Source organism: Dipteris shenzhenensis, chromosome 8 (genome assembly GCF_047967505.1).
Source record: "Dipteris shenzhenensis isolate YYH24624 ecotype China chromosome 8, Dip_SZ_1.0, whole genome shotgun sequence".
NCBI classification, from domain to species: Eukaryota; Viridiplantae; Streptophyta; class Polypodiopsida; order Gleicheniales; family Dipteridaceae; genus Dipteris; species Dipteris shenzhenensis.
This window is the reverse complement of record NC_141603.1, coordinates 19846062-19855011: the sequence shown is the minus strand read 5'-3', so window position 1 is coordinate 19855011 and position 8950 is coordinate 19846062. Positions and strand designations below refer to the sequence as shown.

The 8950-nt window shown below is 39.6% G+C and overlaps 1 pseudogene across 1 annotated transcript; it reads left to right on the top strand.

The window, feature by feature from the left end:
• The first annotated feature begins 4293 nt into the window (after window positions 1–4293).
• Window positions 4294–5661, top strand: LOC147899237 (fe(II)/2-oxoglutarate-dependent dioxygenase 4-like; annotated as a pseudogene). The gene is made up of 4 exons (XR_015541453.1): window positions 4294–4314; window positions 4406–4638; window positions 4729–5057; window positions 5218–5661. The product of XR_015541453.1 is annotated as a fe(II)/2-oxoglutarate-dependent dioxygenase 4-like (transcript).
• Window positions 5662–8950: the final 3289 nt, after the last annotated feature.

The following is an 8950-nucleotide window of genomic DNA, read 5'->3' as shown; positions in this document are numbered from 1 at the left end:
TTTTGCATTGAATTATGCTCTTCCTCCTATGCAATAGCTGTTGTAATGTTTTGTTAGTAACAAATGAATACAATGAATGAATCATGTAAATATAACAAATGAAGATAATAAAGAACCAATTTGTAAACATTCTATGCACCTTTTTGTTGTTTATAATGAGTGAGAATTCTTTTGAAATATTGTACACATGAATGCCATGATGCAATTGGTCTAGCGTACAACACTGTCCTATTGAGATTACACTTACCAATATTCCATCTTCATAGACCTTGAAACCATGGTTTTATCCTCCTCATTGGCTGCATTAGCACCCAACTTCCTTTCGACACAACCATATTTTGCTAGTGACCATCTTCATTCACCCTATTGGCAAACTCTATAGATGATATGCATGTTGTAGGCTGCCGAGAAACAACTCTCACCTCTGTCTTGGTCTTCTACATTCTAAGTTACACACTGCTTTGCATTGGGATGCCTTGGGTTTCCTATTGCCATGGATGATTCTTGAAAGAATCAAACTTTCAAATGGGTGAAATGCGATTGAGAGAACTAGGACAAGAAGTAGGAATGCAAGCAAGAAAGATGCCTTGGGGTGCCTAATGCCATGGATGGAAAGTGCGAGTAAGAGAAATGGGGGGAAAAATAAGCCCAATCCTAGACTCAAGAAAGCGCATTTGAATCTTTGATTTATACAAGTGAGAAAACCTGTTTAGGAGGAAAATCGTATTTGAGTCTGTGATCTTTTTTGAAAATCCTTATCAGGTGTATAAAGTTGTACATCCGTAATGTTTTATCTCTTTCTCCAATTATGTGAAACTATTTTGTATTTTTTCTATTTTTTCAAAGTTACATTGCCCTCTTGTGATTGGTGGAGAGGGATTTTTCAATTTGGCCAAAAAGCCCAAAATGAGTTCCCTTTTTTTTCCTAATAGAAGGAAAGAATGAATCCAAGAGTACAACCAAGCCAAAAGGCATTCCAACGTATAGAATCAAATCAACATATCTTGGGGAAAATTCCAAGAACACAAGACTTTTTTTTTTTGCAAAAAAAGACTTCTATTAAGTATTAAAGAAAAACCGTTAGAGCAAGCTCCATATGGGATACATCATGCAATGCACGAAAAGCTCAAGAGCCAAAAAGAAAGGATTGAGGCTGATAGTGCCATCTCAATCTGGTAGAAACCTCCGAGAAAAAGGGAGAACCCCTCCAGACTCGAAGAAAAATAGTCCTTCTAGAAGAGGCTGCTCGTGAAGAACTCTGCATGCTAGCCCATATGGCTATCAAAGTGTGAATCGTGTCAGTCCAAATACCCGTGAACACCTGTAATGGGTGTATCTGGGTGCCATCCAAGGCCTCAGTACATCTGGTTCTCCAAATGTGCCAAGAGGAAATGCTAGCCAAAATCTCCTAAGAGGTGTCCACTGAAACATGAGAAGCTCTGAAGGGAGTAAGTGGTACATCCTGTAGAGAGTAGGGCTCTATCACCTGCCGGCAGACCGAGAGTGCCCAAGAAGAAGGCTCACCCTCATAAAACACCTGGGGCCTGGTAAGAGATAACCATGCGACCGAGCCCCAAGTCATGAAGAAAGGGGATGTGTGAAAGATGCTGAGTATCTGAGCAACCCCTTTCCAAACAGTCCTCACTTGATTGCAGTCCCAAAGGCAATGTCGCACTGACTCCTTTGCAGAATGACATCGAGGACAAGTGGGATCAGCCCCAAAACGTGATCTCCATAGGTTCACTGCAATCCCTCCGTGAATAGAAAGCCAAAAGAAAAGAGTGATCTTTCTATTTCTGAGGGATTTCCAGAGCCTCCTCCAGAAATTTCTACACAAGTCTGTGGTGATGAAGAAGCTTTCCCAATGGGGGGCTCTGGAAGGAATCCAACCCCTACTCTTCAGCTGAAACCTCCTGGCATTACCAACCGTGAAACGAAAGAAGGGAATCCCCCTCTCTCGGTGTCCATGATCTATCCATTCCCACTCTCAACCTGGGTCCCACTACAAGCACCTGATAGGTGCACCTCCATATAACCACAACCTCCAGGAACCCAAGGCCAAGAGCAGAGGGTCGAGGTCTAAGTACCACTGCAAGCCCGCTCCATGGTCCATAAAACCAGCAATCCTGACAGGCTGAAAGGCAACCTCAATAAGAATGCCATCCTTGGATGTAGAAAGTAAACCTCCATCCCCAACATCAAAGACCAGTGCGTCTTCCCCGAGACCTCGGAGAGCGATCACCTGTAAAGGAACTGATGTCCCCGGGGGATTCACAGGGGGAAACTTATGATATCACGTGAGTGTACAATAGGGGTTTTTTTTGAAATGAGGCATAAGCTTATACATTAGGGGTGGGGGCCCTTTTTTTTTCCCCAATATTGAATTTAAGCTAGGGGGACCATGTCATATTTAAGAAGGGGGAACATAATATAGGTTACCTTGGGTAACTAGTCCAAACAAGTTTGATTTTGTGTATGGTTTTAAATAGTCATAGGGAAAGTAACCTAAATTTGCTTATTGTGTAATCTAAATGCTTGAGAAAGAATGTAGATTTAAGGAAAGGGGGGGACATAATTGAATTTTGGTGGTATCTTATAAGCTTAAATAGGGGTGTTTTATCATCCTATGTGGATCTTAAATAGGGGGTTTTCTTGAAGTTCATGCACGCAGGTGACGTCCCCCTTTAATGAAGAGTGAATCCCCCGGGCTGATGTCCGCGAAAAAGCTCCCATCCAAGTGGTGGAGGTAGTAGGCAGCTCGACTGTCCATTCCACCGAGATAACTGCATCTATCTGCAGAATCCTGCATGCTACCCCTCTAAGGTGACTCACAGACTGCAGTCTTTGATCCACAGGTAGCCTGAACACAAGACATTTTCCATCCAGAAGCCACTGGAACTCACTTCCCACCATCCAAATTTCATCCAAAACCTCAAGTTGAAAATATTTTGACTACTCAAAATCATCTTCAAACAATATCATATATCAAAAGACATCATGGATTTTGCCTAATGACACCTCTCAGGTTCATAATGAGTCAAAGACATGGGATTGAAGTCAATGATCCCTTGAATCAAGTTGGTTAGCTAGCAGGTCATTCGAAGTTATCCTCAATTGAAAACCCATCATATGGTGCATTTATTTTTAAGGAGAATGTTGTGAATTCCCCTCAATTGTATACATTACGATGTGGGATTATTGCTTGTCCACCACTGATCAAAGTGATAGCTAGTTCATACACACACACACGTGTATATGTATACATATATGTATATGTATATTTATATGTATATGTATACATGTATGTATATGTATACATATATGTATATGTATATGTATACGTATATCTATTTGTATATGTATGTATGTATGTACATGTATATGTATATGCATATGCATATACATACATACATACATATTTATTTATTTAAATTATTCATTCCATCATTCATTTATATATGTACATATGTAGCGACGCTTTTTCGTCACCCCTCCCACGTGAACGGGCTAGGGTGTTAATATCTCGTTGGTTGTGGCTTGCCACGGGTTAAGGAATGAGAGCTTCCTTAAACACAAGGTAATTTCTATGTTTAGCAAAATGCAGAACTTTCAGAATTCACAATCCAAAATGCTGCTGACTAGAGGCAACGGTGAAGTAGGACCAATTGCGCTAGCTCTTTGTTCGTGGACATATCCAATCAGGCTCAAGCAACGACAGGAAGGATACATCGCACGTTCAGGCAGATTGCTAATATCCAAGACGAGCATGCAGGTCGCTCCTGAAGCGCTTTTCAAGTTCTCCTTGTATGATCATGAGAGACATGTGATTCGTCACATGTCTCTCATGATCATACAAGGAGAACTTGAAAAGCGCTTCAGGCGCGACCTGCATGCTCGTCTTGGATTTAATGGATATTGCGTACGATGTATCCTTCCCGTCGTTGCTTGAGGCTTGTCTCTCAGATTTATTGTCACAAGACGTCTCTTTTTCTTTTCCTAACATGCATGGACCTTGTGGGCGTGATGGAAATAAATGAGTTGTGTATATTATGTCCAGGAACAGAGAGCTAGTGCAATTGGTCCTCAGCAGCAGCTCCTGGTTCCTCATTGCCTCATACTCTTCGACAGTTCCACTTCTTCGAGCTCTTCCGTTTCTTCATTCCTCCCAATGGCTCCCATGGCTGCACCTCCCGCCACTGCCGATGCTCAGCCCCCAGAAGTCCCTACAGTCGACCTTGCAGACCTGCTGGGCGATCGGCAAAACCTCCTTCTGCGTGAAATAGCCCGTGCTTGCCGTGAGTGGGCTGTTTTCAGGTACATTACAGCCCTTTGGTTACACTGATGATGGTCAAGTCTCGTATCATTCGGCAGGTTTTGAACGCGCCTCATTTGTCTTGTACATAAGATTGTGAATCATGGCCTCTCTCGAAAGTTGGTAGATGATATGTGGGCAGCTGCTCGACATTTCTACGAGCAACCACCTACGGTAAAAGAACTTTTTTCCTCGACCGAGAGAGAGAAGGGGATCTCCTTTATGTCAAATGAGACGACTGAGCCGGCAAACTGGCTGGAGATACTGGTAATCCGACGTCGTCCAGGTGTTTGCGATGGGTTTCAAGAGGCATCGGAACTTTTTGGGTACGTCACACGTTTGAGTGGCCTTCACTAGTAGCAGCGCTCTTGAAGAAAATGATAGAGTAGTGACGACTCATTGTTTCAACGATGCAGGGAAACTCTTAAAGAATTTGGACGGAACATGGAGAAACTTGGAAGCACTCTTTATTCTCTTATATTTGAGACCCTCGGATTGGAAGCTGGGTACATGAAGAGTGCATTGCCGACAATTGAGCGGGCGGTACTCACCCTTAATTTCTTCCCCGTTTGCCCTAATCCTAGGAAACAACTGGGTTTCAAAGAGCACTCTTGATGTAGGAACTCTTACGCTCATACTCCAAGACGAGGTGGGGGGATTGCAAACGCTCTCAAACACGGGCGAATGGGTTGAAGTCAAGCATAGGCATGATACAATTTTGGTGCTTCTGGCAGACCAAATCGAGGTGTGTCAATTACTAAATGTCTTGCCATTTCTTTCGTGCATGTGATCTCTCGATATAAGGGACGGAGGGATCCTCTTCCTAGCTCAAATAGAGCTTGCATGTCTCTCTCTTCTCTTTATTAAAACCTTCTCATGACGTCAAAGAACTGATTATCTTGCAGATTTCGACCAATGGAAGATACAAGTCGTGCATACATAAAGTTGTTGCAAATAATCAGAAGCTGAGAGTGTCTATGCCTTTCACTTTTGGACCTCTTGAAGAAGATCTTATTGCTCCTCTTCCAACACTTATCGATGATGACAATCCACCAGTGTACCAAGGGGTTACCTTTCAAGACTACATGGCACACTACTTCAATCCAAAGTTACCGACATCACAAAAAGGCCTCAACTTTGCTAGATCTCCAACTATTGCACCACCAATTGCTTAAATCACCATCATATTCTTGGCCTTTGTTTTACAAAAAAGTCAAGCACATTGATTTGTGGATGTATGGAATGAATAAGCGACACCGGCTCTGATTTACCCAGTTGTTTTTTGTTCATGTTTTGGACCATATATAGTATGTGGAATGACATATATTCATCTTTACTATTCCCTTTTTTATGTGTCTATCAATATAGCTACACATCTCGCTTCAAATTTACATTCATCTCTTAGCTACCTTGTTAGCTTTTTGCTTTCATCAAGTACTACATGCTATGGAGGAAGTTTAGAATCCTAAATATACTTGCTCACCCAATTCACTTGGAATTTCTAATCATCATCTCGCATAGAGGCTTCCAATATACTATTATAGTAAAATAAAGGAACTTATAATGGCTAGGAATTCTCTACAAGTCAACAAAGGTATAATACCAACTAATTTAATAGAATGGAGAGATGAAATTGTGAGTGATGGATGTCATACAGAACATAAAGAAACTTTTTTTTGAGATTAAAATTCAAAAGCACGTTAGGTGGATCCAGTTTATGAGATGGATGCTCAACTAATGTAGAGCGTTAAATGTGAACAAACAACACGGAGCCTCTTCATGATTTAATTTCCATAATTAATAATTGGCATTTCAATCATCAAAAGTTGAATACTTAACAAGATTTGAGTCAAATCCAAAATAATGGTAGTTCAAAATACATACTTAATTGGACTTGCAAAGATTCAAAGCTTGATCAAGGGATTCTACTCAAGACAATGTAAATATATCATGTAAGTTTACTAGAAGGTGTTTTAAAGCAAAAATCATTTCTAATATTTACAGATTTTTATTACACAAGGAATTTTTTCATGGATAGACAGAGAAACCTAGGCAGTTGTATAGAAAATGGTGTCATTCTAGAAGTCCACAATCTATAGATAAAAGGCTTTAGTAATATCTCTTGAAAGCATGTGATCTATAGGTTTCTAAATAGTGAATTAATTAAATTTATGGTTAATAATGTGCTAGTTGATTGTATCTTCATAACAAACTCTCTCTTAATTATAAGAATCATAGCAAAAATCGTGATCTTTGACAAAAATATGAATTGAATATGATATATGCATGAATAAGGTTGGTAGTGACTATCCAAGATACAAATTGGGACTTCATGTTGCATCTTGTTAAAAGAATCTAGGTACAAAAGAAGTAACCATTTTAAATCTTCAACTTCAATCAACATAATCTTAATCTTGAAGAAGGAAATTAAAGTGACTAGTTCTTGGACTAGTAGGCTATATATGCAAATTACTTTGGAGTAGGTGTTAGCATAAGGTAATATTAGGAAAAAAAGATTCAATATGTCATCTGAGCAAGTCTTCTCCAAGATACTCCTAGGTATAAATTGGGACTTGATTTTGAGATTAAAGCATAACTTTATTTTAAAAGGTTTGTGAATTGAACCATCATTCACTCTATAAAACCAGAGCTAAAATATGTGATTCTTATTCAATGCCCGGATGACCATGTTCTATTAATCAAAAATCATTTTGCAAAAACACATGTACCATATCACAAGGCAATCTCAAGGCATGAACGTGAATATACCATACAACACTCCCTTTAGGAGATGCTTTGAGGTTGTAATTTAAAGTGAAAATTTGGAAAATCAAACATCTTTGACCACTATGTTATCACAAGTAACATCTAAGAAAAAGCATCACATATAGAGCAAGAACATTAACATCACCACTATACATGAGTCCTATTCCGACGCTTAAGCACCGACGTTTAGCAGGCGCGCGCGAGGCGCTAATCATCGGTAATCAATTCAGTGTCTCTATATACCCACTTTATACAAGTGTCACTATATAGTGACATTTAAAAAGCATCACTCTATAGCGACATTGAGACAGTTTCCTATAGTGGTGTTTTATAGAGAGTGTTTTTTCCCATACCAACCTTCAAAGATAGTTTTTTCCAATGATAAATTTTTTTTTATTTTCATACATGTTTGAACCTTTGAGAGAATAAAAGTACAAGAGCATGTACATCACAACAACACAAAGCAACTATAGATGTGCTTGGTAGATGCGTAAAATAGCAGGCATGTCTATAGGTGTTGCTTGAGTAGAGGAATTACGGGCGCGTCTAATAGTGTGTCTAATAGCTCCTCTATTTGCACGTGTATTAACACGTCTATTTGTGCATTTAGACTGAGAAAATACGGGCTCGTCTAACATTGCGTTTATCAGTGCATCTATTTATGCATGTATTAACACGTCTATTTGCATGTCTAAACTGAGAAAATATGGGCCCGTCTAACATTACGATTATTAGCGCATCTATTTGTGCGTGTATTAGGGCATTTATTTGCACGTTTACACTGGGAATTAGACACGTATTTAGACGCAAACTAGAGAATACAGAAAGTGAGATTTTGGTGTACATCATTGCTTTCCAAACATTGCCCATGATTACCAAAGCACATAATTTTAACAAAAACATCAACGCTTTTTTGAAAGCCCACATATACAAAAATTAAGTGAGGTGAGGAGAATCAGACAATATGTAAAATAGTTTTGCCAATATCAATGATGGGCTACGGTTCAATCTAATCCTCAATGAGATCAACCCTTGCCAAACTATCTACTTCGAAATCCAAACAAGTGTTTAGATCTACAAATACATTCAACCCACTACTACTTGTGCTACTCATGTGCTCATCGAAATCAGCATCATCAATGGTAGGCTCGTCCTCACGGGTAATGGCCTCAATGTCTGTATCTCCTATCTCATGATCATCCTCCTCTCTCATATCACGGTCATCATCACGTCCATGGCCATGATCATCCTCCATATGCTCCATATTAGTAAATGTACTATACATCACTTTGGAACGTGGCATAATAGGTATGACATGCCACCATCTATTATTATCCATGATTGGTTGATAGACAACCTAATTCAAACACAAATACAATCATGTTATTTTTCTTGCATGAAATATTTAAAAGCGAGTATTTTTATATGTGTGCTTTCTCTACTTTCTCTATTTCATCTAGTAGCCAATCCACATGAATATCCTTTGGAAGTGCTTTTAGATACTGAGGGTATGGCACATGAGATCCATGGTGTGTATGAAAGAGGGCCCTTTCTTCTTGTCTTCTTGCCTTTGCATCCTCGTATCTTGTCACCCATCTTTTCATCACATCACTATTAAGCATGCAATAAAGGTTGATACTATTATGCAACTCCGTGTCTATTACTTTGTTGCGTCCTTTCTCTACAGGCACAATAGAGGTCATCCTTAGGTCCTCATCATCTCTCTTTAGTCGTGGAAGAGAGCTATCCACATCAACAAGAAACTCAGAAATATATACAAGTGACTCTTGTACCAACCAACCCTCGGCCATGCTACCTTCACATCTTGCATTTTTTCTCACGAAGCCCTTCAAGGTCTTCATGAAGTGCTCG